This window comes from Mastigoproctus giganteus, chromosome 1 (assembly GCF_048544385.1).
Source record: "Mastigoproctus giganteus isolate SK-2022 chromosome 1, ASM4854438v1, whole genome shotgun sequence".
NCBI lineage: Eukaryota > Metazoa > Arthropoda > Arachnida > Uropygi > Thelyphonidae > Mastigoproctus > Mastigoproctus giganteus.
The window spans coordinates 228,305,474-228,332,552 of NC_143575.1; the positions used below are offsets into that span (position 1 = coordinate 228,305,474).

The window sequence follows — 27,079 nt, forward strand, 5'->3', positions numbered from 1 at the left end:
CTATGAGAGAGCGAGTGGAGAGACTCTGCTAGAGATGAGTCATTAATTAACCTAACTGCCCTCTTCTGAATGGAACCAAGAAGCCTGAGAGAGGTTTTGGGGGCACCACCCCAGATGTGGGAACAATATTCCATGGCAGGGCAGATTTGCGATTTATACAGAGCGAGCAGCTGTTTGGGAGAAAAGTAACGCCGAGGGCGAAAGAGAAAACCAAGTTTTTTAGATGCAGAGGAAGCAATATTTGTAATGTGCTTGTGCCAAGAGAGATTAGAAGTCAGAGCAATCCCAAAAAAGAGATATATCATTTTGCCTAGAAATCAGAGTGTCACTAAAGATAAGCATAGGAGCAGAAGAATCCTTTTTGCGAGATATAAGACAAGACTGAGTTTTAGAAGGGTTGAAATCAACTAAGTTGTCTTTGCCCCACTGGAGAATTACCTGGAGATCGGCATTTAAGGAATTGGTAGCAGATTTTCGAGAAGTTGAAGCTGATTGAGTTGGACAAGGTTTCTCAAAATGGAAAGTTGAATGCAATGTGCTATCATCGACAAAACTATGGATAGGATTTCCAGTCAATGGAAGAAGGTCATTGATATACAAAAGGAATAGAGTAGGGGAAAGAACTGAACCTTGGGGGCCACCGGCATTAGTGGAGAGGTTAGAAGACAGAGAGACATCTACCATCACCCTCAGTGAGCGATCAGAGAGAAAACTGGATAACCAATTACTAAAAACAGTTGGCAAACCATAAGATGGAAGCTGGTTTAGAAGACCTTTATGCCAAACACGATCAAAAGCCTTTGAGATGTCAAGAGCAACTACTTGTGTTTCACCGAACCTTTCCATTGAATTAGTCCATAAATGGGTAACATAAGCCAGAATATCACCAGTGGATCGACACTGACGGAATCCATACTGGCGATCGTTGATCAGATGGAAGGTTTCTAGGTAGTTTAAGAGTTGGCGGTTAATTGATTTCTCCGTTACTTTAGAGAGAGTAGAAGTGATTGCAATGGGATGATAATTGGATGGGAGGGATTTGTCACCCTTTTTGGGAACTGGCTGGATATGAGCAAATTTCCAAGCAGAAGGAAAAACATCTTTGGAAAAAGAAAGGGAAAAGAGGCGGCAAAGAATAGGAGTAAGTTCAGGAGCACAGGTTTTGAGAACAAGTGGAGAAATACCATTGGGACCTGGAGCTTTCTTAGCATCAAGATTCATCAAAATCCTTGTGATATCCTTTTGACGGAGGACCACAGGAGGCATTGAATGGAGCGTGTTGGGAATGGTAAAAGGTGTTTTACCAAGATCATAAATACATGAGCTGGAAGAAAAATGGGATGCTAGCACGTCAGCTTTATCCATGGCTGAAATGACAACAGAACCATCTGGTTTGGACAGAGGTGGGAGCAGAGATGGGCAAAAGTTGCGGCCAATAGCTTTGGCAAGAGACCAGAATGCTCGGCTACCATTAGGGCAAGAAGCAAGTTTTCTACTCTTAGCCTGTTCAAACCCTAGTTTGGACTGATTAATAGCTGTGTTACAATTGTTGCGAGCTTTGGTGTAGGCAGAAAATGAAACTGAAGAATTAGAAACAAGCCAATTACGATATGCAACATTCTTCTCTTGAACAGCCTTGGCACATTTATTAGAAAACCAAGGTTTAGATAAAAGACGAGATTTTAAAGTGGAGTGTGGGATAAAGGATTCCATTCCTGCAAGAATAATTTCACTGACACGATCTGATCAAACATTGAGATCAGAAGTTTTGAAACAGTAATCCGACCAAGGAAAAGAAGAAAAGAAGTCTCGCAGGTCATCCCATTTTGCATTCTTGTAATGCCAAACAACACGAGGTTGGGAATATCCATGATATAAAGGTTCCATTGGAGAAGAGACAATCACCAAGTTGTGATCTGAAGTGCCTAAAGGACCTCTCACTTCGACCGTGTACTTAGAAGGGTTGTTTGTGAGAAAAAGATCAAGCGTATTGGCTGTATGATTAGGATTGTCCGGTATTCTAGTAGGTAAATGAACAATCTGTGCTAGGTCATTAGTAATTGCAAAAGCCTCAGCATCTCGACCTGCTGGGTCGGTGTGTCTAGAAAACGGAAGCCAGCTGGAGTTGTGAACATTAAAATCACCAAGGAAAATTACCTCACTGTTAGGAAAGTTGGACTGGAGAAAGTCAAGTTGCAAAGAGAGGAAGTCAAAGAGCTCCAAGTGATTAGTGGAGTTGGGAGAATGGTAGAGACAACAGATGAATTTGACACAATGAAGTAGAGAGATTTTAAGCCAGAGAAGATCAAAGAGAGGAGATTCCAAATTGCCAAATCTCTGACAGGGAATATCAGAATGGACATATGCACAAGTACCACCTTTGAGGCGAAAGCAGTCATACAGCGAATAATTTGGGCATCTGAGATGCTTGCTATATTAGTTTGACAATTCATGGTGTATTCAATAGTAAGAAAAAGTGGATGGGACATGCTGTATGAAGTAATGAAATTTTTGGATATGGAGTACACGTGGTAAGAATATACCCAGATCCTTGACATAACGTGGCCTCGGCAATGCTTCCCGCATACACACTACTCGGACTCCCTCCAGTCACTATCTGGCAGAGTAGAGGTAGCAAGATTATACACTAGCTGATCTGGAAGCCTCCTAGAGAGTTACCAATAGGTTCGGTCCGGTGTACTAACTAGCGGCCGGCCTACGAACACCGTTTTAGAGCTGTACCCTCGAAATGTAAGGAATATTGGATCTCGCCACAACGTTCATCATAAGCTCAAAAGTCATCAATCATACTGCAGGATGGAAGAGATAGGGAAGTGTTGACCGGAACTTAGCTCTAGAGACTAAACATGGGTTCCACCACTTCAAGCCTCCAATAAGCAAAAGTGGTGGTATTTCACCGGTTGATGAGAGTCATCTACCACCTAGTATTGCCTGGTAACATAGAGGGGCGGCATTCCTCCATGTGGTGTGGGCGCCACACCTCGACCCCTGCTTACGTTGGTTCACACCCGGGTGGTCACCCACCATGTACTTGTGCATGGAGGTTATACCCAGGATTACTAACAGTCCCACCATTGTGAAGGTGCAAGCAGAGGATTTGGCTGTCACAGACCGTCCGGACTTCGCCGAAATTGGGTCCACTTGACTTGAGTGTCACCCGAATATCAGTTCCATCAGCGTTTTAGACTCCCAGGTAGCAAGTACAGCTTGTCTGGCATGTCTGAGAGAATGTCTGTGACAACCTCAAGGACCAAGCTTAAAAAATATAAATGAAGAGAAAATTCTGAAAATTTATTTATGTTTTTATAAGATTGAAGATTTCATGGAAATGAAAACACATTCCACCATAATAATGAAAAAACCCACAGAATTCCATCTATTGGTATTATCGCAAATGCAATAAGATTGAATTTACTACCCATTTATAACAGATTGCACTAACAGAAAAGCCCAATAAACCAGAAACTGCAAATTGTATTTATCGTTTTATGGTTGTGATCTCCAGAAATATGATTTGGAAAAATATCACAAAGGCATTCAAAATTGATTCTTATAAGCAAACATATGATAATGATGAAAGTGTAGTGCATTTTAATGATTTTAATTTTTTTTTTTTTTTTTTGAAAATAAAATGGCTCATTCCACTAACCAGTGCCTACTTATTTCACTTTACAATGGGATGGGTTTACAATTGTCTCCGACTGTACAAATAGCAGCATTTGTAAATGTGTTGGCCGTGTGCTTTGTTTTTGCATCCTTTAGTTGAAGCGATTTTTTTATGTTGTGCTTTAATCAATATATTAGTTTTAATCAATTTTTTTAATCAAAATGTACACTTTCAATTATAAAAATCACCTTTTATTTTTGCTATATAACTAAGCTATATAGCTTAGTTATATAGTGAATATATAGTGAATATAACTAAGTGAATATAACATATAACTATAGCTTAGTTATATAGTGAATATAGCTAAGTGTATATATATAATGAATATAACTATAGCTTAGTTATATAGTGAAAATTTTAACTTTCGAGGTCTTGGAACAAATTACCAAAAAACAATGTGTTATTGGGTTCACATTACGATATTTTCACGATACGATGGTGTCTCTAGAACGAATTAATATCGTAAAGGAGCAGTCCACTGTACATGTTTTTCTGATCTGATAGCTATATTTGGACTCGGTGCTTGGAGAATATTATGTAAAGGAGCTCCACCAAACTTCACAGTTTCAGCTTCTATAACCATCTGGGAATGTTCCTTGTGGTTTGGGCTTGTACCAGGATGCTGATCATAACTGCTGGGACAATAAATGGCATGATATACATAGACATTCTAGTCAATTTTACTCTTTTTACTGTGACTACAGTATGGATCATTTTCTGTTTCAGCATGAAAATGCATCATGTCATATTGTATAGCCTATCATACTGTACATGCCGGTGACTTGGTTTGTAAAAGTGTGCAAGAACTTTGCAAGAAACTTTGGCATGAACTATAACATCAATTTTGGGCCAAACCTAGCCAACATGCACACAATCTGCTGTTCTGAAGGAAAATACCATCTCCTATTCAAAAATTAGTTTGGATACAATGTGTAATTAACGACAAAGGTGGGCTGACATTAATATTGTACCAATAAAATATTCTTTGAAACATGCAGTTGTCTGTTAGTTCTTTGCATTATAGTGTAGATATCCTTAAAATATGACTATTACAATTGTTTTAATTCTGAAAAAAGTACAGGGACTTGTTTGGAAAAAAACTCATATATTGGCTCAAAGGTTATAAGATATAAGCAACAGTTAATATTTCCTATATCTTAATCAAAAAAAGCAACAGCTTTTACATCAGCAAGATTTCTTAGCACAGAATAAACTATTTTTGACGTAAAAAGAAAAGAAAAGAAAAGGAAGCCTTTTCTCCTTTGGAATTTGGGTAGTACAATATGTATAGAAAGGATAGACAAGACAGGAAATGAGGAGTTGTCATGCTATTAATTCAGAAAAACATAAAATCAAAAGAAGTGCATCCAGTTGATATAGATGAACAGTGCACTGTTGAGTCAGTTTGCTGTGACATAAGCACTGCAAAAGCAAAAATAAGAGTAGGAGTGTGTTATAGGCTTAATGACTAGAATGAGTACAATGAACAATTGTACAGAGAAATAGAGTTGGCTAGTAAATCAGAATGTCTTATAATGGGAAATTTTAACTTCCCAGATATTGACTGGAACTTGTGGGTTAGTCACTCGCACACTAGTAAGACTTTTGTGGAATTATTGGATGATAGTTTTCTGCAGCAGCATGCTCGAGAGTCAACCAGAGAAGGTAATACTCTTGATCTGGTTATAAACTGTGATCACTCGTGTATTAAGAATTAGCAGATAAAGGAACCACTAAGTGGCAGTGATCACAGTGTACTGATGTGCGATTTACTTAAAGATATAATTACCATCAGGGGTAAAGGGAAGGGTTTTTGCTTCCGTAAAGGTGACTACAGTGGTCTCAGACAGTTTTAAATTCTATACAGTGGGACCAACTGATGATGTTACCAACAGCAAATTCTAAAAGGGAAGCATTCAAGGAAGTAATCTTGGAGGCTATCAGGCTTTTTATTCCAACTAAGAAATACTGTTCAAGATTCAGGCCTAAATGGTTGTCAAATGAACTAATGAGACTCGTGACAGAGAAGAAAAATGCACGGGATGCATATAAATTATCAAGTGACTCAGAAGCCTATGGCAGATATAAGCTAGTCTGTAATCAGGTCACAAAGGAGGTTAGGCAGGTGAAGGCAGATTACGAGAAATCTTTAGCAAAGGATGCTAAGAAAAACAGCAAGGATTTCTTTACTTATATAAACTCTAAAAGGAAGGGGGTGAATCTGATTGGTCCACTTGATATCAATGGTTCGACTGTTGATGATCCTGCTCAGATAGCAAACAAAATGAATGAGTATTTTGCATCTAGATTCCCACATGAAGAGTTACTAAGATTTGAAAATGGCAGAAGGTTATCAAATTGTAGCAGGGTGCTTAATGATTTTGTAATAACCGAGAGCAAAGTGGAGGAGAAACTGTTGAAGTTTCTAAGAAAGGCACCTGGGGTGGATGGGATCTATCCAGTTATATTAAAGGAGACGGCAAAGCAACTAAGCAAACCCTTAGCCATAATTATTAGAGCCTCCTTGGACTCAGGGGAGGAGCCCACAGACTGGAAATGTGCAAATGTATCCCCAATTCACAAAGGGGGATCGAAGGGCAACACGAGTAATTACAGACCAGTTAGTTTAACTTCTGTTCTGGGTAAAATAATGGAGTCACTGGTTAAAGATGCATTGCAGGATCAACTAGACAGGACTGCAGCAATAATTCAGACTCAGCATGGGTTTGTTAAGAGAGGCTTAAGTTCTGCAAATTGCAGTGGCTGGAGACTAGGCACTTGTGTGGTGATCTGATTGAGGTGTATAAGGCCTTGAATGGGTCGAGCACGCTGAATTCTCATGGGATCTTTCCACTTGTTCAGATTACGAACCTAAGGGGACATAAATTCAAATTAAGAAAAGACAGATGTAGAATAGATGTGCGGAAATTTGCCTTTTTCCAGCGGGTGGTCAATTGCTGGAACAAACTTCCATCTGTTGTTGTGGAAGTTGATAGGTTAAATAAACTTAAGGAGGAACTGGACAGAGCCATTTGGAGAGAATGGTGTGATGATTTTTTTTTTTTTTTTTCTTTGGCTCATGCTGTATAAGCTCATACACTTGCTTTCTTGCATCACATGGCACTACTATTACTCTCACCTCATTGCAGAGAGGGCCCATTTTAAATGGTGTCACGTTATATGGAATCAAGAATAACAGTTCAATAATCCGAAGTACAGTTTAATCCAAAACACACACACACTCATCAGGAAGGAGGGGGGGGGGAAGAGCTAGAGAGGAAAAGAACTTAAAACTAGTCCATAAATATCAGAAAAGAGACTGCTATGGAGGAGGTTGTTTGATAATCTGAGCAGGCATAATCTGCAGTGCACATATGATTTAATTCCACACAACCAACAAGGTTTTTTCACATCATTACAACTCTAATTCCCTAATATTATATTAATGTATATACCATTATATGCTTTTCCCACCATTATGACTAGTATTTTTGGAGACATAAAACTGCGATTGATGATATTGCAAACTCTGGAAAGAGTCTCTGAAAAAATTAAGATACAGACCGCCAGTACTGCTCTTAGACCTAGGCAAGCGGTTGCCCCTGCCATAGGCCCGGCATATCACAAACAGAAAAAAATTTATTTATAAAATAGGAGATAAAAAAACCAAATATTCAGAATCAAATCACATAACATAATTGTAGCTGACTAGGCTAGCCGGGTGGGTAAAGTACCTGCCTGGCAAAGGGTGCAGGTTCGATTCCCGCCTCGGGCTTGGATCAAAGTACTACAAAAACCTAGGGAGGTGCATTATGGCCACAGAAGCCTATGCACCAACAACTACCAAAAAAAAAATAATAATAAATAAATAACATAATTGTTAATAACAACATATGCAACCAAGCAAATATCACCTTATACTGAACGGAATAAAGAAATGAAAACTAGAAACTGAATTTGTTACTGAGATATGGGATCAACCGAGCTGATAGCAATGACATTCTTTGGAACAATATAAAGATTATATACAATATTTTCTGGATCTGCCTATAAAATGGAACATCTTGATGAAACATATCAATTCTGACCTTACAACCACTCTTGGACACATGATGGGAATGCCGAATAAATGCTGTTAAAACAATCAGATTTAATTTAGACAAGATATAAGATGCACTAGGATATAGAAGATGATCTTCTAGATGCACTAGAAGAGTTAAGCAAAACAACAGAAGATCCTCAAATAAAGAGCAAATCAAAAGTAAAATTAATTTTGAATTTGCGCTATCCATAGTTATTTGGTATGAGGCATTGCTTGCTATTAACAATATCAGCAAAAGCTTGCAAAAACCCAAAAAGATTTAAGCTTGGGTAGTTCACTTTTAAAAGAATTGAAAAGATATTTTAAAACATTTTGGAGAAATTGGTTTTTCAAATAGAACAAAACTGCATATGAAATATGCAACAAAAGTCACATTCCAATAAAATATAAGGAAATTAGTATTAGCATTATACGGCATCAACCAAAAAAAAAAAAAAAAAAAAAAACCCTTATTTCACCCTCGATCCAAATCCTTGTTAAGTTCTGCCTTCAATCTATTTAAGCTATCAACTTCTACAATGACAGATGGAAGTTTCTTACAGCAATCAACCACCCACTGGCTAAAGGCAAATGTTTGCACATCTACTCTATAACCGTCTTTCCTCAATTTGAATTTATGCCCTATCAGGTGATTATTCTGAGCAAGAGGAAGACTCCCATCAGCATTGAGCATGCTCAAACCATTCAAGGCTTTATACACCTCTATCAGATCACCTCGCAGGCACCTAGTCTCCAGATAGCGTAATTTTCAAAACTTAAGCCTTTCTTTGTAATATCAACCCTTTGTTCTGTTCACTAATCTTGTTGCCTTTCTCTGTACTTATTCCAATAGCTCTAAATCCTTCTTAAAATGAGGCCTTCAGACCTATGTACAGTATTCAAGGTGTGGCCTGACCATTGTTTTATACACGGGGATAACAAATTGTGGAGCAATCGGGTGCGGGACATGATATTGCCATGGGGGATGTCTCTTTGTGTGCGCGATGCAAGGAGTGTAACGAAATCAGGCAACAACTCAGCATTGTTATGGGCCTATATGAGAGGTTGAAGGACAGGGTGGATGCCCTCGAAGGATCTAAAGTAAGGGCCCATCAAGCCCTCAGCTGCCCACATCAGCGCCAGAGCTTGCACTTGGTCATCACGCAACACAGTGGCAACCATTAAGACAGAATGCGCTGGTCCCACAGGAACTAGTAGTTGTTGGTGACTCTATTGTCAGGGAAATGGGGGAACATGCTTTGTAAAAAGGATAGGTGGAACAGGACCAGGGTAGATCTGCCAGGGGCAAAGGTTGATGACGTTGTAGAGCGTATATAATCTTTCAAGGGCACAAATGGTGATATAGTTGTACATGTTGGCACTAATGACCTGTACTTGTTAAGTTTAATTACTTAACAAGTACAGGTCACTGTTGAAAAAAAAACGTGAATTAGGGTTGAATTTTAAAGTGTCTGCAATTCTGCCAAGACAGAATAGGAGGGAGTATATGATGAGAGCCTTGTCGATCAATTCGGCCCTGAAAAGATTGTGCAAGGCTCAAGGGGTAGAATTTTTTTCAGCCTGGTCTGTACTTAGTCTGGTCTTTTTTCAGCCCGGTCTGTACTTAAGGCCTGACATAGCCGAGTGGTCAGGAGCGAGAGTGCATAGCACGCGTTCCTTGAGTGACCGGGGTTCAAGCTCGTGACTAATAAATACGATAAATATTTGTATTGACGATTTATTGTAAACTCTACTGACTTGGTTATCGTGCAGGAGTATAAACAGAAAATTTATTTTTATTTTATTTTACTTGTTAAGAGAAGGGACTGCTTCCACAGGGATGGGATACACTTAAATAGAAAGGCTGCAAGAGTATTTGCTGATCCTATCGAGGCAGTGTTAGGTGGGTCGGAAAACTGCTAGCTTTGGAGGATACAAGGACTAATAGAATAACAGTAGCCACTGGCAGAAGTGAAAGTGATTCTTGCACTGCTTCTATTGGAATGAGCAGAAGCCTGGATGGAGGATATTTCAGAGACTGCTGGGAGTCATTGCGGTACAAGTAAACACATGGGTTGTGTTAGGGTAGCTAAGAAAAAGAACAGGTGCATGTATACTTGCGTGTACACCAATGCTAGGAGTTTGGTAAATAAATTTGATGAATTTGAGGTATTGCTCAAAGCATCAAAAGTGGATATTGTTGGGATATCAGAGACGTGGTGTCACACAGATATAGGGAATGCAGAACTGGAATTTGGGGAGTACAACGGATACAGAAAGGATAGACAGGATAGGAAGGGAGGAGGGGTTATGTTATTAGTTAATATTAGTAAATTAATAAGAGGAGTTTACCTCAATATAGTACGTGGAACACTTCCGTATGATACCCTCCAGAAGTTAAAACGGAAAAAACGAAAAAATCGACAACTTACCGGTACATTAAAGTAAAATATAAATAATTAAAGTAAAATATAAATAATTAAATAATCAATTTAACACAATTCAAAATCAATTCAAAACAATTAAAATTCAAATTAACGCAATTATTAACGCAATTCTTTAATTGCGTTAATTTGAATTTTAATTGTTTTGAATTGATTTTGAATTGTGTTAAATTGATTATTTAATTATTTATATTTTACTTTAATTATTTATATTTTACTTTAATGTACCGGTAAGTTGTCGATTTTTTCGTTTTTTCCGTTTTAACTTCTGGAGGGTATCATACGGAAGTGTTCCACGTACTATATTGAGGTAAACTCCTCTTATTAATTTACTAATATTATTATCAACGTAGAACATATTGAGTATTTCAGCTCTGATTCATACTATCTAGTTATTAGTTAAGAAACACATAAAATCGAAGGAAGTGAAGCCAGTCGACATCGCTGGACATCGCAGTGCAGTATCGAGTCAGTTTGGTGTGACATAAGCATTGGGAGATCAAAATTGAGAGTAGAAATGTGCTGTAGGCCCAATGACTCTGATGAGTACAATAAGAAATTGTAGAGTGGGGCAGTAAATCAGAGAGTCTTATAATGGGGGATTTTAATTTCCCAGATATTGACTGGAATTTATGGGTTGGTCACTCACACACTAGCAAGGCTTTCATTTTTTTATTGAATGATTGTTTTCTACATCAGAATGTTCGGGAGGCAACTAGAGGAAGTAATACTCTTGATTTAATTATCAGTAGTGATTCTTCATGCATTAAGAATCTGCAGATAGAGGAACCACTAGGTGGCAGTGATCACAGTGTGGTGAAGTGGGATTTAGTCAAAGAGGTAACTATCATCAGGGGTAAAGGGAAGGGTTATTGCTTTCATAAAGGCGACTACGATGGTCTGAGCCAGTATTTAAATTCTATACAGTGGGACCAACTGTTGATATTACCAACAGCAAATTCAAAATGGGAAGCATTCAAAGAACTTATCTTGGAAGCTACTAGGCTTTATATACCAACTAAGAAATATTGCTAAAGGTTTAGGCCTAAATGGATGTCAGATGAACTAATGAGACATATGGCAGAGAAGAAAAATGCATGGGATACATATAAATTAACATGTGACACGGAAACCTATGATAGATATTAGTTGATCTGTAACCAAGTTACAAAGGAGGTTAGGCAGGCGAAGGCAGATTACGAGAAAACTTTGGCAAGGGATACAAAGAAAAACAGCAAAGAGTTCTTTATTTACGTAAACTCTAGAAGGAAGAGGATGAATCAGATTGGTCCACTTGATATCGATGGTTCAACTGCTGATGATCCTGCTCAGGTAGCTAACAAACTAAATGAATATTTTGCAACGACATTCACACATGAGGAGTTATTCAGCGAGGGGAATGCCAGGGGTGTATTCAACTCTGGCAGTAAGCTAGATAATCTTGTAATAACTGAGAGTCAAGTGGAGGTTTGTTTGTTTGTTATTTGGTTTTTAGGAGCATTAGCAACTAAGGCCATGCGGGATATGCGGTGGTCATTCCCTGACCTTTCTGCATCCTCCGTATTTGGTGGTGACGGGCTCGAACCTCGGTCTAATCAAGAAGTGTGTCCTTCGCACTGCTCCTCCATCCCACCTGGCTACGGAGGCGCCAAGTCAAGTCAAGGAGAAATTGTTGAAGATAAACACAAGAAAGGCACCTGTGGTGGATGGGATCATTCCAGTTATATTAAAGGAAGCAGCAAAGGAAGTAAGCAAACCCTCAGCCATAATTATGAGAGCCTCCTTGGACTCAGGGGAGGTACCCATAGACTGGAGATGTGCAAATGTGACCCCAATTCACAAAGGAGGATCAAAGGCTGACACAAGTAATTATAGACTGCGAGTTTAACTTCTGTTCCAAGAAAATTAATGGAGGCACTGGTTAAAGAAGCACTGCAGGATCATCTAGACAAGACGTCAGTTATAGCTTGGACACAGCATGGTTTTGTTAAGGGGAAGTCTTGCCTGACCAATTTTATTGGATAGTATGATGCAGTCACAAAAGAACTGGAATGCAGGGAATAACTTTGATATTATATACTGGCCTCCGTAGCCGAGTGGGAGTGCAGTAGTACACGCTCTTTGAGTAGACCGGGGTTCAAGACCCTGACTGCTGAATACGGTCGATCTGCCAACCTGCACTGGACCAGCGTGGCAGATTATGGTCCATTTCCCTCAGCATGAATTGTTGAGGAGGCTTCCACCCTGCAGTGGGTTGATAATGGCTGCACTTTACTTTTTTTTTTTTACTTGGATCTTAGAAAGGCTTTTGATACTGTTGCACATGGAAGACTGCTGCACAAATTGGAGCAGTGTGGCATTGGAGGCAAATTGCTGTTATGGATAAAGGGGTGGTTGAGGGGGAGAAGACAGAGAGTGGTAATCAATGGACACTGCTCATTGTGGACTAATGTTATTAGTGGAGTCCCTCAGATTTCAGTGTTGCGTCCATTATTGTATTCTGTATTTATAAATAATATTGATGATGGTATATCAAGCTTAATGTCCAAGTTTGCAGATGATACAAAGGTTGGCAGGGTTGTTAAAGACACTACTGACGCTATGCTGCTGCAACAGGATCTGGAAATGTTGAGCAGATGGGCTTAGAGGTGGCAAATGAAGTTTAACATTGACCAATGTAAAGTTCTTTTATGGGAAACAGCAACCCCAGAGCAACGTATCAACTCTGTGGTACTACACTGACAGTGGTAGAGAATGAAAAGAACCTGGGAGTAATTGTGCAGGCAGATATGAAGTTCTCTGAGCAGTGCAGACGGGCTGCAAGAGTAGCTCATGGTGTCTTATCAACGTACAGGAATTTTTCTAACAGGAATAAGGAGGTGATTATTCCCTTATATAAGGCAATGGTCAGACCACAACTTGAGTACTGTACACAGATCTGGAGGCCTCATTTCAAGAAGGAATGTAGTGCTGCTGGAACGAGTATAGAGAAGGCAACAAGATTAGTGAATGGAACAATGGGTTGCTCTTATGAAGAAAGGCTTAAATTTTGCAAATTATACTGTCTGGAGACTAGGCACCAGCAGGATGATCTGATAGAGGTATATAAAGCCTCGAATGGTTTGAGCATGCTCAATGCTGATGGGATTCTGCCTCTTGCTCACAAAAATCACCTGAGAGGGCATAAATTCAAATTGAGGAAAGACAGATGTAGGATAGATGTGCAGAAATTTGCCTTTAGCCAGCGGGTAGTTGGTTGGTGGAATAGACTTCCATCCCTTGTTGTGGAAGTTGATAGCCTAAATAAATTTAAGGCTCAGTTCGACAGGTATTTCGAACGAATGGAGGGGTGAAGTGGAAGTTTTTTTTTTTTTTTTGGCTGATGCTGTATAAGTTTGCTTTCTTGCATCATATGCCTCTACTAATGCTAATGCTCTCCTTATCCCTGTTAGAAAAATTCTTGTATATCATTGACAAGACACCTTGAGCTACTCTTGCAAACCGTCTGCATTGCTCAGTAAACTTCATATCTGCCTGCACAATTATACCCAGGTCCTTTTCATTCTCTATCACCGTCAGTGTGGTACCACAGAGTTGATACGTTTCTCTGGGATTACTGCTTCCCATATGTAGTACATTACATTTGTCAATGTTAAACTTCATTTGCCACCTTTCACAGCCCATCTGCTCAACTTTTCTAGATTCTGTTGCAGCAGCGTACCGTCATTAGTTTCCTTAACAACTCTGCCAACCTTAATATCATCTACAAACTTGGACATTAAGCCTGATATACCATCATCAATATCATTTATAAATACAGAAAACAACAATGGACCCAACAATGAATGCTGAGGGACTCCACTAATAACATTAGTCCACAAAGAGCAGTGTCCTTTGATTACCACTCTTTGTCTTCCACTCAACCATCCCTTTATCCATAGCAGCAATTTGCCGCCAATGCCACACTTCCCAATTTGTGCAGCAGTTTTAAATGTGCAACAGTATCAAAGGCCTTTCTAAGATCCAAATATATGATATCAAAGCTATTTTTTGCATGCAGTTCCTTTGTAACTATATCATAGTGTCCAATCAAGTTAGTCAGACAAGACTTCCCCTTAACAAATCCATGCTGTGTCCGAGTTATAACTGAAGTCTTGTCTAGATGATCCTGTGATGCTTCTTTATCCAGTGCCTCCCTTAATTTCCCTGGAACAGAAGTTAAACTAACAGGTCTGTAATTACCTGTGTCTCCGTTTGGGGATTGGGGTCACATTTGCACATCTCCAGTCCATGGGTACCTCCCCTGAGTCCAGGGAAGCTCTCATAATTATGGCTAAGGGTTTTTTTACTTTCTCTGCCGGCTCCTTTAATATAACTGGATAGATCCCATCCACCCCAGATGCCTTTCTTATGTTTATCTTCAACAATTTCTCCTCCACTTTACTCTCAGTTATTACTATCTAGCTCCACTTTACTATCTAGCTTTCTGCCAGAGTTAAATACACCTCTGGCATTCCCCTCCCTGAATTACTCCTCATGCGTGAATGTAGATGCAAAATATTCATTTAGTTTGTTAGCTACCTGAGCAGGATCATCAACAGTTGAACCATTGATATCAAGTGGACCAATCTGATTCATCCCCTTCCTTCTAGAGTGTACATAAGTAAAGAACTCTTTGCTGTTTTTCTTTGCATCCTTTACAAAGATATCTCGTAATCTGGCTTCTCCTGCCTAACCTCCTTTGTAACTTGGTTACAGAACAGCTTATATCTATCATAGGCTTCTGTGTCACCTGTTATTTTATATGTATCCCATGCATTTTTCTTTTAGCATTAGCATTAGTAGAGGCATTTGATGGAAGAAAGCAAGCTTATGCAGCATCAGCCAAAAAAAAAAAAAAAAAAAAAAGTAACATAAATAAATAAAAATAACCACTTCCACTTCACCCCTCTGTTCGTTCGAAATACCTGTCCAGCTGAGCCTTAAACTTATTTAGGCTATCAACTTCCACGACAAGGGATGGAAGTCTGTTCCACCCCCCAACCACCCGCTGGCTAAAGGCAAATTTCCGCACATCTATCCTACATCTGTCTTTCCTCAATTTGAATTTATGCCCTCTCAGGTGATTTTTCTGAGCTAGAGGAAGAATCCCATCAGCATTGAGCATGCTCAAACCATTCAAGGCTTTGTACACTTCTATCAGATCACCCCGCTGGTGCCTAGTTTCCAGACACTGTAATTTGCAAAACTTAAGCCTTTCTTCGTAAGAGAACCCCTTTGTCCCATTCACGAATCTAGTTGCCCTTCTCTGTACTCATTCCAGCAGCTCTACATCCTTCCTGAAATGAGGCCTCCAGGCCTGTATACAGTACTCTAGGTGTGGCCTGACCATTGCCTTATACAAGGGAATAATCACCTCCTTATCCCTGCTAGAAAAATTCCTATATATCATTGACAATACACCATGAGCTACTCTTGCAGCTCGTCTGCACTGCTCAGAGAACTTCATATCTTCCTGCACCACCACCCCCAGGTCCCTTTTCATTCTCTACCACTGTCAGTGTAGTACCACAGAGTTGATACGTTGCTCTGGGGTTGCTGTTTCCCATATGTAGTACTTTACATTTGTCAATGTTAAACTTCATTTGCCACCTCGAAGCCCATCTGCTCAACCTTTCCAAATCCTGTTGCAGCAGCATAGTGTCAGTAGTGTCCTTGACAACCCTGCCAACCTTCGTATCGTCTGCAAACTTGGACATTAAGCCTGATATACCATCATCAATATCATTTATAAATACAGAAAACAATAAAGGCCCCAATACTGAACCCTGAGGGACTCCACTAATAACATTAGTCCACGATGAGCAGTGTCCATTGATTACCACTCTCTGTCTTCTCCCCCTCAACCACCCCTTTATCCATAGCAGCAACTTGCCTCCAATGCCACACTGCTCCAATTTGTGCAGCAGTCTTCCATGTGCAACAGTATCAAAAGCCTTTCTAAGATCCAAGTATATAATATCAAAGTTATTCCCTGCATCCAGTTCTTTTGTGACTGCATCATAGTATCCAATCAAATTGGTCAGGCAAGACTTCCCCTTAACAAAACCATGCTGTGTCCTAGCTATAACTGAAGTCTTGTCTAGATGATCCTGCAGTGCTTCTTTCACCAGTGCCTCCATTAATTTTCCGGGAACAGAAGTTAAACTCACAGGTCTATAATTACTTGTGTCAGCCTTTGATCCCCCTTTGTGAATTGGGGTCACATTTGCACATCTCCAGTCAATGGGTACCTCCCCTGAGTCCAAGGAAGCTCTCATAATTATGGCTAAGGGTTTGCTTACCTCCTTTGCTGCCTCCTTTAATATAACTGGATAGATCCCATCCACCCCAGGTGCCTTTCTTGTGTTTATCTTCAACAATTTCTCCTCCACTTTGCTCTCAGTTATTACAAGATTCTCTAGCTTACTGCTAGAGTTGAATACACCTCTGGCATTCCCCTCGCTGAATAACTCCTCATGTGTGAATGTCGATGCAAAATATTCATTTAGTTTGTTAGCTACCCGAGCAGGGTCATCAACAGTTGACCCATCGATCTCAAGTGGACCAATCTGATTCATCCCCTTCCTTCTAGAGTTTACATAAGTAAAGAACTCTTTGCTGTTTTTCTTCGCATCCCTTGCCAAGGATCTCTCGTAATCTGCCTTCGCCTGCCTAACCTCCTTTGTAACTTGGTTACAGATCAACTTGTATCTATCATAGGCGTCCGTGTCACGTGTTAATTTGTATGTATCCCATGCATTTTTCTTCTCTGCCATATGCCTCATTAGTTCATCTGACAACCATTTAGGCCTAAACCTTGAACAATATTTTCTTAGTTGGTATGTAAAGCCTAGTAGCTTCCACGATAAGTTCTTTGAATGCTTCCCATTTTGAATTTGCTGTTGGCAATATCATCAGTTGATCCCACTGTATAGAATTTAAATACTGTCTCAGTCCATTGTAGTCACCTTTTCGAAAGCAATACCCCTTCCCTTTACCCCTAATGGTAGTTACCTCTTTGAGTAACTCCCACTTCAGCACACTGTGATCACTGCCACCAAGTGGTTCATTTATCTGCAGATTCTTAATGCATGAAGAATCACTACTGATAATCAAATCAAGAGTATTACTCCCTCTAGTTGCCTCCCGAACATGCTGATGTAGAAAACAATCATCCAATAAATCCACAAAAGCCTTGCTACTGTGTGAGTGACCAGCCCCCAAATTCCAGTCAATATCTGGGAAATTAAAATCCCCCATTATAAGACTCTCTGATTTACTGGCCCACTCTATTTCTCCGAACAGTTTCTTATTATACTCATCAGAGTCATTAGGCCTATAGCACACTCCTACTCTCAATTTTGATCTCCCAATGCTTATGTCACACCAAACTGACTCGACACTGCACTGTCCAGCGATGTCGACTGGCTTCACTTCCTTGGATTTTATGTGTTTTTTAACTAATAGCATAACCCCTCCTCCCTTCCTATCCTGTCTATCCTTTCTGTAGACATTGTACTCCCCAAATTCCAGTTCTGCATTTCTTATATCTGTGTGACACCACGTCTCTGAAATCCCCACAATATCTGCCTTTGATGTTTTGAGCAACACCTCAAATTCATCAAATTTATTTACTAAACTCCTAGCATTGGTGTACACACAAGTATACATGCACCTGTTCTTTTTCTTAGCTACCCTAACACAACCCATGTGTTTACTTGTACCCCAATGATTCCCAGCAGTCTCTGAAATATCCTGCATCTTATTTTCCAGGCTGCGGCTCATTCCAATAAAAGCAGTGCAAGAATCACTTTCACCTCTGCCAGTGGCTACTGTTAATCTATTAGTCCTTGTATCCCCCCAATCTAGCAGTTTTCCGACCCACCTAACATTGCCTCGATAGCATCAGCAAACATTCTTGCACCCTTTCTATTTAAGTGTATCCCATCCCTGTAGAAGCAGTCTCTCCTGTTAACAAGTACAGACCAGGCTGAAAAAAATTCTACCCCTTGAGCCCTGCACAATCTTTCCAGGGCCGAATTGATTGACAGGGCTCTCATCATATACTCCCTCCTATTCTTCTTTGTCACATGTCTAATTATTTCATCTGACATCCATTTAGGACTAAATCTTGAATAATATTTCTTTGTTGGTATGAAAAGCCTAGTAGCCTTCAAGATTTATTCTTGGAATGCTCCCCATTTTGAATTTGCTGTTGGTAACATTATCAGTTGGTTCCATTGTATAGAATTCAAATACTGTCTTAAACCATCGTAGTTGCCTTTATGAAAGCAATAACCCTTCTCTTTACCCATGATAGTAGTTACCTCTTTGAGTAAATCCCACTTCAACACACTTTGATCACTCCCACGTAGTTGTTCTTTTATCTGCAGATCCTTGATGCATGAAGAATCACTATTGATAATCAGGTCAAGAGTATTACTCCCTCTAGTTGCCTCCCGAACATGCTGCTGTAGAAAATAACCATCCAATAAATGCACAAAATCCTTGCTAGTGTGTGAGTGACTAACCCACAACCCCCATTATAAGACACTCTGATTTACTGGCCCACTCTATTTCTCTGCACAATTGCTCATTATACTCATCAGATTCATTTGGCCTATAACACACACACCTACTCTCATTTTTTCCTTTCCCAGTGCTTATGTCACACCAAACAGACTCAACATTGCATTGTCCACCAACATCAATTGGATGCACTTCCTTCGATTTTATGTGTTTCTTAACTAACAGCATAACCCCTCCTCCCTCTCTGTACACATTGTACTCTCCAAATTCCAGTTCTGCACTGCTTATGTTTGTGTGACACCGTCTCTCGGATATCCCAACAATATCTGCCTTTGATGTCTTGACTAACACTTCAAGCTCATCGAATTTATTAAATATACTCCTAGCATCGGTGTACATGCAAGTATACATGCACCTGTTTCTACTCTTAGTTACTCTAACACAGCACATGTATTTACTTGTTCCACTATGACTCCCAGCAGTCCTTGAAAAAATAGCATTGCCGTGCTTTCCAGGCTGCTGCTGAATTGCATTTGAATAGAAGTAGTGAAAGAATCACTTTTACATCTGCCAGCGGCTACTGTTAATCTATTATTCCGTGTATCCCCCCCCCCAAAGCTAGCAGTTTTCCTACCCATCTAACTCTGCATTGATAGCATCAGCAAATATTCTTGCCCCCTTTCTATTTAAGTGTATCCCATCTCTGTAGAAGCAGTCTCTCCTGTTAACAAGCACAGACCAGGCTGAGAAAAATTCTACCCCTAGAGCCTTGCACAATCTTTACAGGGCTGAATTGATCGAAGGCTCTCATCATATACTCCCTCCTATCATATCTGGGCAGAATTGCAGACACTTTCAAATTCAACCCTAATTCATGGCTTTTTTTCAACAGTGACCTGTACTTGTTAAGTAATTCTGCCGGTCTCCTACTCTTAATATCATTAGTGCCAATGTGTACAACTATATTACCTTTTGTGCCCTTAAAAGATGATATCTGCTCTACAACGTCATCAACCTTTGACCCTGGCAGACGTACCCTGGTCCTGTTCCATCTATCCTTTTTGCACAATATATTCCCAGTTTCCCTGACAATAGAGTCACCGACATCAACTAATTCCTTTGGTACAAGCGCATTCTGCCTTGGCTGTTGCCGCTGTGTCGCTTGATGTTTAAGTGCAAGCTCTGGCATTTATGTGGGCAGCTGAGAGCTTGGTGGGCCCCTCAATTTAAAACCTTCGAGGGCATTCACCCTGTCCTTCAAGCTCTCATATAAGCCCATAACAATGCTGAGTTGGCTTCAAATTTCCTTGCACTCCTTACATTGCACACACACACACACAAAGACATTCCCCTTGGCAATATCATGTCCCATTCCTGATTGCTCCACAAACATGAAACAAGCAGTGCATTTCAATAGACTGTGATTCAGAGGACAACTGCCCATAACAATGCTGAGTTGGCTTCAAATTTCCTTGCACTCCTTACATTGCACACACACACACACAAAGACATTCCCCTTGGCAATATCATGTCCCATTCCTGATTGCTCCACAAACATGAAACAAGCAGTGCATTTCAATAGACTGTGATTCAGAGGACAACTGCCCCCCCCCCCCCCCAGTTCTCTCATGAGCCACAGCACTTCCACTAGTTTCAGCCTTTTGTTTTGCTGCTCTGGTCTGAGTCATGATTTCCATTCAAGTTCATCAAATTTCAATACAAAATATACCCCTAAATTTATATCCCAATGCAGTTATAAAACACTATACAGGGTGATTCACTACCAGTGTGACAAACTTGCAGGAGGTGTAGGGGGCAGATGTAAAAGTGAAAGAATCACTTTTACATCTGCCAGCGGCTACTGTTAATCTATTATTCCGTGTATCCCCCCCCCCAAAGCTAGCAGTTTTCCTACCCATCTAACTCTGCATTGATAGCATCAGCAAATATTCTTGCCCCCTTTCTATTTAAGTGTATCCCATCTCTGTAGAAGCAGTCTCTCCTGTTAACAAGCACAGACCAGGCTGAGAAAAATTCTACCCCTAGAGCCTTGCACAATCTTTACAGGGCTGAATTGATCGAAGGCTCTCATCATATACTCCCTCCTATCATATCTGGGCAGAATTGCAGACACTTTCAAATTCAACCCTAATTCATGGCTTTTTTTCAACAGTGACCTGTACTTGTTAAGTAATTCTGCCGGTCTCCTACTCTTAATATCATTAGTGCCAATGTGTACAACTATATTACCTTTTGTGCCCTTAAAAGATGATATCTGCTCTACAACGTCATCAACCTTTGACCCTGGCAGACGTACCCTGGTCCTGTTCCATCTATCCTTTTTGCACAATATATTCCCAGTTTCCCTGACAATAGAGTCACCGACATCAACTAATTCCTTTGGTACAAGCGCATTCTGCCTTGGCTGTTGCCGCTGTGTCGCTTGATGTTTAAGTGCAAGCTCTGGCATTTATGTGGGCAGCTGAGAGCTTGGTGGGCCCCTCAATTTAAAACCTTCGAGGGCATTCACCCTGTCCTTCAAGCTCTCATATAAGCCCATAACAATGCTGAGTTGGCTTCAAATTTCCTTGCACTCCTTACATTGCACACACACACACACAAAGACATTCCCCTTGGCAATATCATGTCCCATTCCTGATTGCTCCACAAACATGAAACAAGCAGTGCATTTCAATAGACTGTGATTCAGAGGACAACTGCCCCCCCCCCCCCCCAGTTCTCTCATGAGCCACAGCACTTCCACTAGTTTCAGCCTTTTGTTTTGCTGCTCTGGTCTGAGTCATGATTTCCATTCAAGTTCATCAAATTTCAATACAAAATATACCCCTAAATTTATATCCCAATGCAGTTATAACACTATACAGGGTGATTCACTACCAGTGTGACAAACTTGCAGGAGGTGTAGGGGGGCACAAAGATGAATCGGAATCCCATAGCATTGCAGGGACCGAAATGCCTTCGTCATGTGGTAGAGGACGTTGAATGGGAGGTTTTTGGTTGATTTTTTTTTTTGGCTGATGCTGCATAAGCTCATACATTTGTTTTCTTGCATCACATGCCACTACTACTATTACTACTACTAGGTCGCGTGAACAGCGATCCCACTGGAAGTCAGCATTTGCGAACCGGTTCCCGAAGCAGTAGGATGGACGAGTATTCAAACGTTGAACTGGCTGACATGCACCTTGTGTATGGAGCTGCGGACTCTAATGGGCGCGCCGATCTGCGCTTGTACCAGGAACATTTCCCGCACAGGCGTGCTCCTCATCATACAATTTTTGCACGTGTGCACAGAAGGTTACATGAGACTGGTTGTTTTACGAGAAGTACCATGAATCGAGAGCGAACAACGAGGATGCCAGACAATGAGGAGAATGTCCTACGTCTTACAGAAGGCAATCCGAGTACAAGTACTCGGGCGGTAGGCCAATGATTGGATATTTCCCAATCCACTGTATGTAGGATACTGTCAACAAACCAAATGAGTTCATACCATCTGCAAAGCGTCCAATCATTGGAGCCTGTGGATTATCCACTCCGGAGGACTTTTGCCACTTGGTTGTTGTTGTTGTTTGGTTTTTAGGAGCATTAGCAACTAAGGCCATATTGCTCCGGTAATATGCGGTGGTCATTCCCTGACCTTTCCGCATCCTCCGTATTTGGTGGTGACGGGCTCGAACCCCGGTCTAATCAAGAAGCGTGTGCTACGCACTGCTGCTCCTTCCCACCTGGCTACGGAGGCGCCGCTTTGCCACTTGGTTTCTTCAACAGAACGGTTAGCAAATGCTGACTTCCAGCAGGATCTCTGTTCACGCGACCTCCCGTTCAACGTCCTCACCGCATGACAAAGGCATTTCGGACCCTGCAATGCTAAATGATTCTGGTTCGTCTTTGTGCCCCTACACCTCCTTCAAGTTTGTCGCACTGGTAGTGAATCACCCTGTGTGTATATATATATATTTCGGTATTGAATGTTATCTCCGAGTTATGTTATATGACTTTCTTTAGCATTAGCATTAGCATTAGTAGAGGCATTTGATGCAAGAAAGCAAGCTTATGCAGCATCAGCCAAAAAAAAAAAAATAAAGTAAAATAAATAAATAAAAAAGAACCACTTCCACTTCCTCCCTCTGTTCGTTCGAAATACCTGTCCAGCTGAGCCTTAAACTTATTTAGACTATCAACTTCCACGACAAGGGATGGAAGTCTGTTCCACCTACCAACCACCCGCTGGCTAAAGGCAAATCTTATCCCCTGTCAACTTATATGTATTAATTTATGATGTTAGTTTGTAAAAACTAGGTCGCTATATTTATTTAGTTAAAGTACAATTCAAGTGACAATGAAATTTAATAAGATTAATAAATTTTACTGATGTATTGATACTACTATACTCGCTATCTAGTTTCCATTAAACCTTACGCTACCTAGTTTTCTGTTAGACCTTACGCTATCTAGTTCGGTGCACACATTGTATCATATAAAAATGGCGGCAAGTTACGAATAGGTTAACCTACAAACACAAGGTATTATTTACTTTCCAAATCCCTCTATCTAAATTCAAAATAAACCACAGAGCTTGACTAGGTCTATACGCTACTTATAGAAATAATTTAATCTAACAATTAAGTCAATAAAGTGGCTAAGTATAATCAAAAACTTTTCGTTCACGGGAGATGCAAAACCTGTTCAACGCATGGATTTGATACCCTTACCGATACTAAATAATAACCTACAAAATCTCTATCTAAATTCAAATTAAACTAAAGTATTGTTACTAGGAATATAAAGCAACTCTAAAAAATAAATTAATATGCCAATTTAAGTCAATAAAAAAGCAAAACTTCTCTCAGCGACCATTAGAACAAGGAAATGAAAATGTTTGCATGACTATGTATGACATTAACATACAAATAACACTGAAACTAATTTCTATAGAGACTATTTTTGGCCATTATAGATCAAGGTATAGTCTTGACTGAAGAGAGATTTGAACAAATTGAGAAACTCACTGCTATTTTCTTTATAATATCCCAGCACTGAAAAATTTGAAAGAACTTAAGAAATACTGCATGGATCTAGATATTGCTTTAAGAGATGGTGAAAATCACAATATAAGTGATAATGGTTTATATAATGAAATTAAAATATTTTGTAATATTTTCTGCGATAATAATAATTTATTATATGCGATCCCATTACAATGTTTGAACATGATATGTAAAATTCATGGTTCATTTCCGAAGCTAAGTATTGCTTTAAGAATTTTATTGACAATTCCAGTTGCTACTGCCTCAGCAAGGCAAAGTTTCTCCAAATTGAAATTAATAAAAACTATCTAAGAAAATGCATCATTCATACTACATAGCCTATCATACTGTACGTGCTGGTGACCTGATTTGAGAACATGGGTGTACAAGAACTTCGCTGGCCTACTTGAAGCCATGACCTTTCACCCTACTGAACACCTTTAGCATGAACTATAACAACAATTTTGGGCCAAACCTAGCCAACATGCCCACAATCAAGTGACTCAAGAAAGGTTGTCTAATTTGGCATTACTATCAATAGAACACAAATTATGTGAAAATCTTGATTATAACAACATAATTAGTTATTTTGCTGAAATGAAGGCAAGAAAAATAAATTTAATGGAATAAATGTATAATAATTTATGAATTATGTACATCTTTGTTTTATTACTCATCCAAATATCAATAGAACATCTAGACATGCGCAATAATAATGAAATTCAGTCAGCTTTGATATTTTGCCAACTTTCAGTCATATAAAAATCCTAGATGTACATGTACATACCCAGCAAAATTCATCTTCCTCGATTTTTGGGTGACACCGTGTTTCAGATAGCTGATTGAAAGAAGGAGGTTGTATATTGGATGGATGACCTCTTATAAAGATAAGGATATTGTTATTCTAATGAGATGCATTAATTGATTTGTATGGACATATAGCAGTATTTTGTATTGGAAGATTTTCTTCTGGTTACCATACTAAAGATTACTTGTAGAGAGAATGTTCAAATAGCAAACAGCGACCATTGTGTTCTAATTGTAGGAGAGAAGAATAAGGATTTTGAGCATTCTGTGAAAGATGAAGCAAAAAAAGGCTATAGAAAATGTCAAGAAAATAATAAATTATGAATTCTACAAATTTAATAACCATAGTTGAAGGAAAAGTAAAGTTTGTACAGATAAAGTTTGTACAGATGACCACATATCATAATGCTACAAATAACCAATAAATGGAAGAAAAAAGGTATTCTACTCCTACAGGAATGGTGTTAATCTTGAGAAAATTAAATTTCTCAAGTTTTTCAGTTTATTATTGACTGAAAAGGAAAGGCAAACTCAGGCAGCAGTAGTTGTGAGGAATCACACCTTGATGGTGTGATTCCTCATATACTATGTTTTTCACATAGTATATGTATTCAATTAGACTCATTTTTTGGAGAGAATTATGTTTTTACCTTATGTATTGTCAGTAAAAATAATTTGGTGGACCTATATAACCAAATTTACACTGTATTTATATCCACTATTTACAAAATTTATATTTTGTAAATAGTGGATATATATATATATATATATATACTGAGTTGGCATTGCATTAGCAATCCCCACCACTGTATAGAAGTGGAATGGTCTGTGATGTTGGTGAAGGCTTGAGGTGGGGAACGGCTGATATAAGATTGTAGTTCAGACACATGGCAATCAGTTTTTAGTGTCTGTAAAGGAGAATGGATCAGTGTCGAGACCTTTCCAACTTTGAAAGTGTAATTATTGTGGGGGAGGGAAAGATGTGTAGGTGCCAGTATGCTCAGTGTGAGACACAAGAAAACTGTGCCTTGAATGGGAACATCAGCACTGTTTGGCAGGCTGGAGGTGATGGTGTTATAGTTTGGGGGACTGTTTTCAGTCATACTCTGGGTCTTCTTTTTTGGGAAAAGTGGGATGCCCTGATTCATTGCTATCATCCATATCATCTTCTGCGTGTATTTCAAGCAGTTCTTCTTGACCGACAGTATCATCTGTATCCATGCTTGTTATGTATGATTCTTTCGTCTCAACAAGATACGATCTTTGCAAATTTTCTGCTACATGACAATGTGGAGGTCTCTGGGATGGAATTGTGAGTGGCATATTATTGCTTTGGTCTACTGAATTTGGTTTAGATGGATGCTGGACCAAGAGTACTGATCAAGCCCTGTCTGGTATTGATATTTTTGGAGAGATGGATACTTCTGTCTGACATGCCACTGATTCATGTCTGTGAATGGTAGAAGCATAAGTGTGTTTTGGTATACTTAATTTGATCTGTTTTTTTGCTTCTTGGTAAGAGACTATTTTCAATTTTATATTTTGTATTTTTTTTCCTATCTTCCATAGTTCACAATCTTTGGAGTAAGCTGAATGCTTGCCACTACAATTAGGACACTGGTGTTGGAGCCTTGCATTCTGCTTGCGTGTGATTTTTGCAGCCGCAGTTCGGACATATAGCGTCTCCACAGCATGCTTGCTGAGAATGGCTGAACTTTTGACATTTATAACATCTAAGCAGATTTGGGATATACGGCCTAATGTGGCAATTCAAGTAACCTGCTTTGACAGAACTCGGTAGATTTGGAGAACTGAAAATTAAGATTGTGTTTCGTGTGGGAGTTAAGTTGCCATCTTTTCTGATCATGAATTCATTTTGCCTGAGACACATTTTGATCTTTTAACACTTGGACAATTTCTTCCTCAGAAACGTTTAATAGATCCCATTCGGAGTTCACTCCCGTGGAAGAATTCAGTGTGTTGTGTGTGGGGTAACATGAATCGGTATTCCACTTAAAGAACTAAGTTGTGGTAGTAACTCAGAATGTCTTCAGTGAGATGTCTCTATTAATAAATCTCCTGATTGGAGAAGTTGAACAATTTTTGGTGAACCTGCAGCATTTTCTAGGCATCTCTGGATGATGAAAGGGGTGAGCTTGCTCACAAGTTGGGATGACAAAGAGTGTATTGTTGTTTGTTATTTGGTTTTTAGGAGCATTAGCAACTAAGGCCATATTGCTTCGAAAGAGTGTATTATGAGGAAAGCTGGAGATACCTGTTTCCTAGTGTCCTTTTTAAGTCTCTTTGAAAGAGAGAAGTTATGGTCGGTGTCATTGTCATGTTGAGAGCTTTTGGGCTCTAAGTGTGGAAATACATCAGTTTCTGCATCTTTTAGCCCTGAGGGATGGATTTTCCCCCAGGTTACCGGCCCTGCCAC

At 39.6% G+C, this 27,079-nt stretch overlaps 1 protein-coding gene across 1 annotated transcript in view; it reads right to left on the reverse strand.

Annotated features, from left to right (window-relative positions):
* LOC150091573 (TP53-binding protein 1-like) overlaps positions 1-27,079 on the reverse strand; it is a 257,313-nt gene that overhangs the window by 128,665 nt on the left and 101,569 nt on the right. The gene's annotated exons all lie outside the window — the stretch shown is intronic.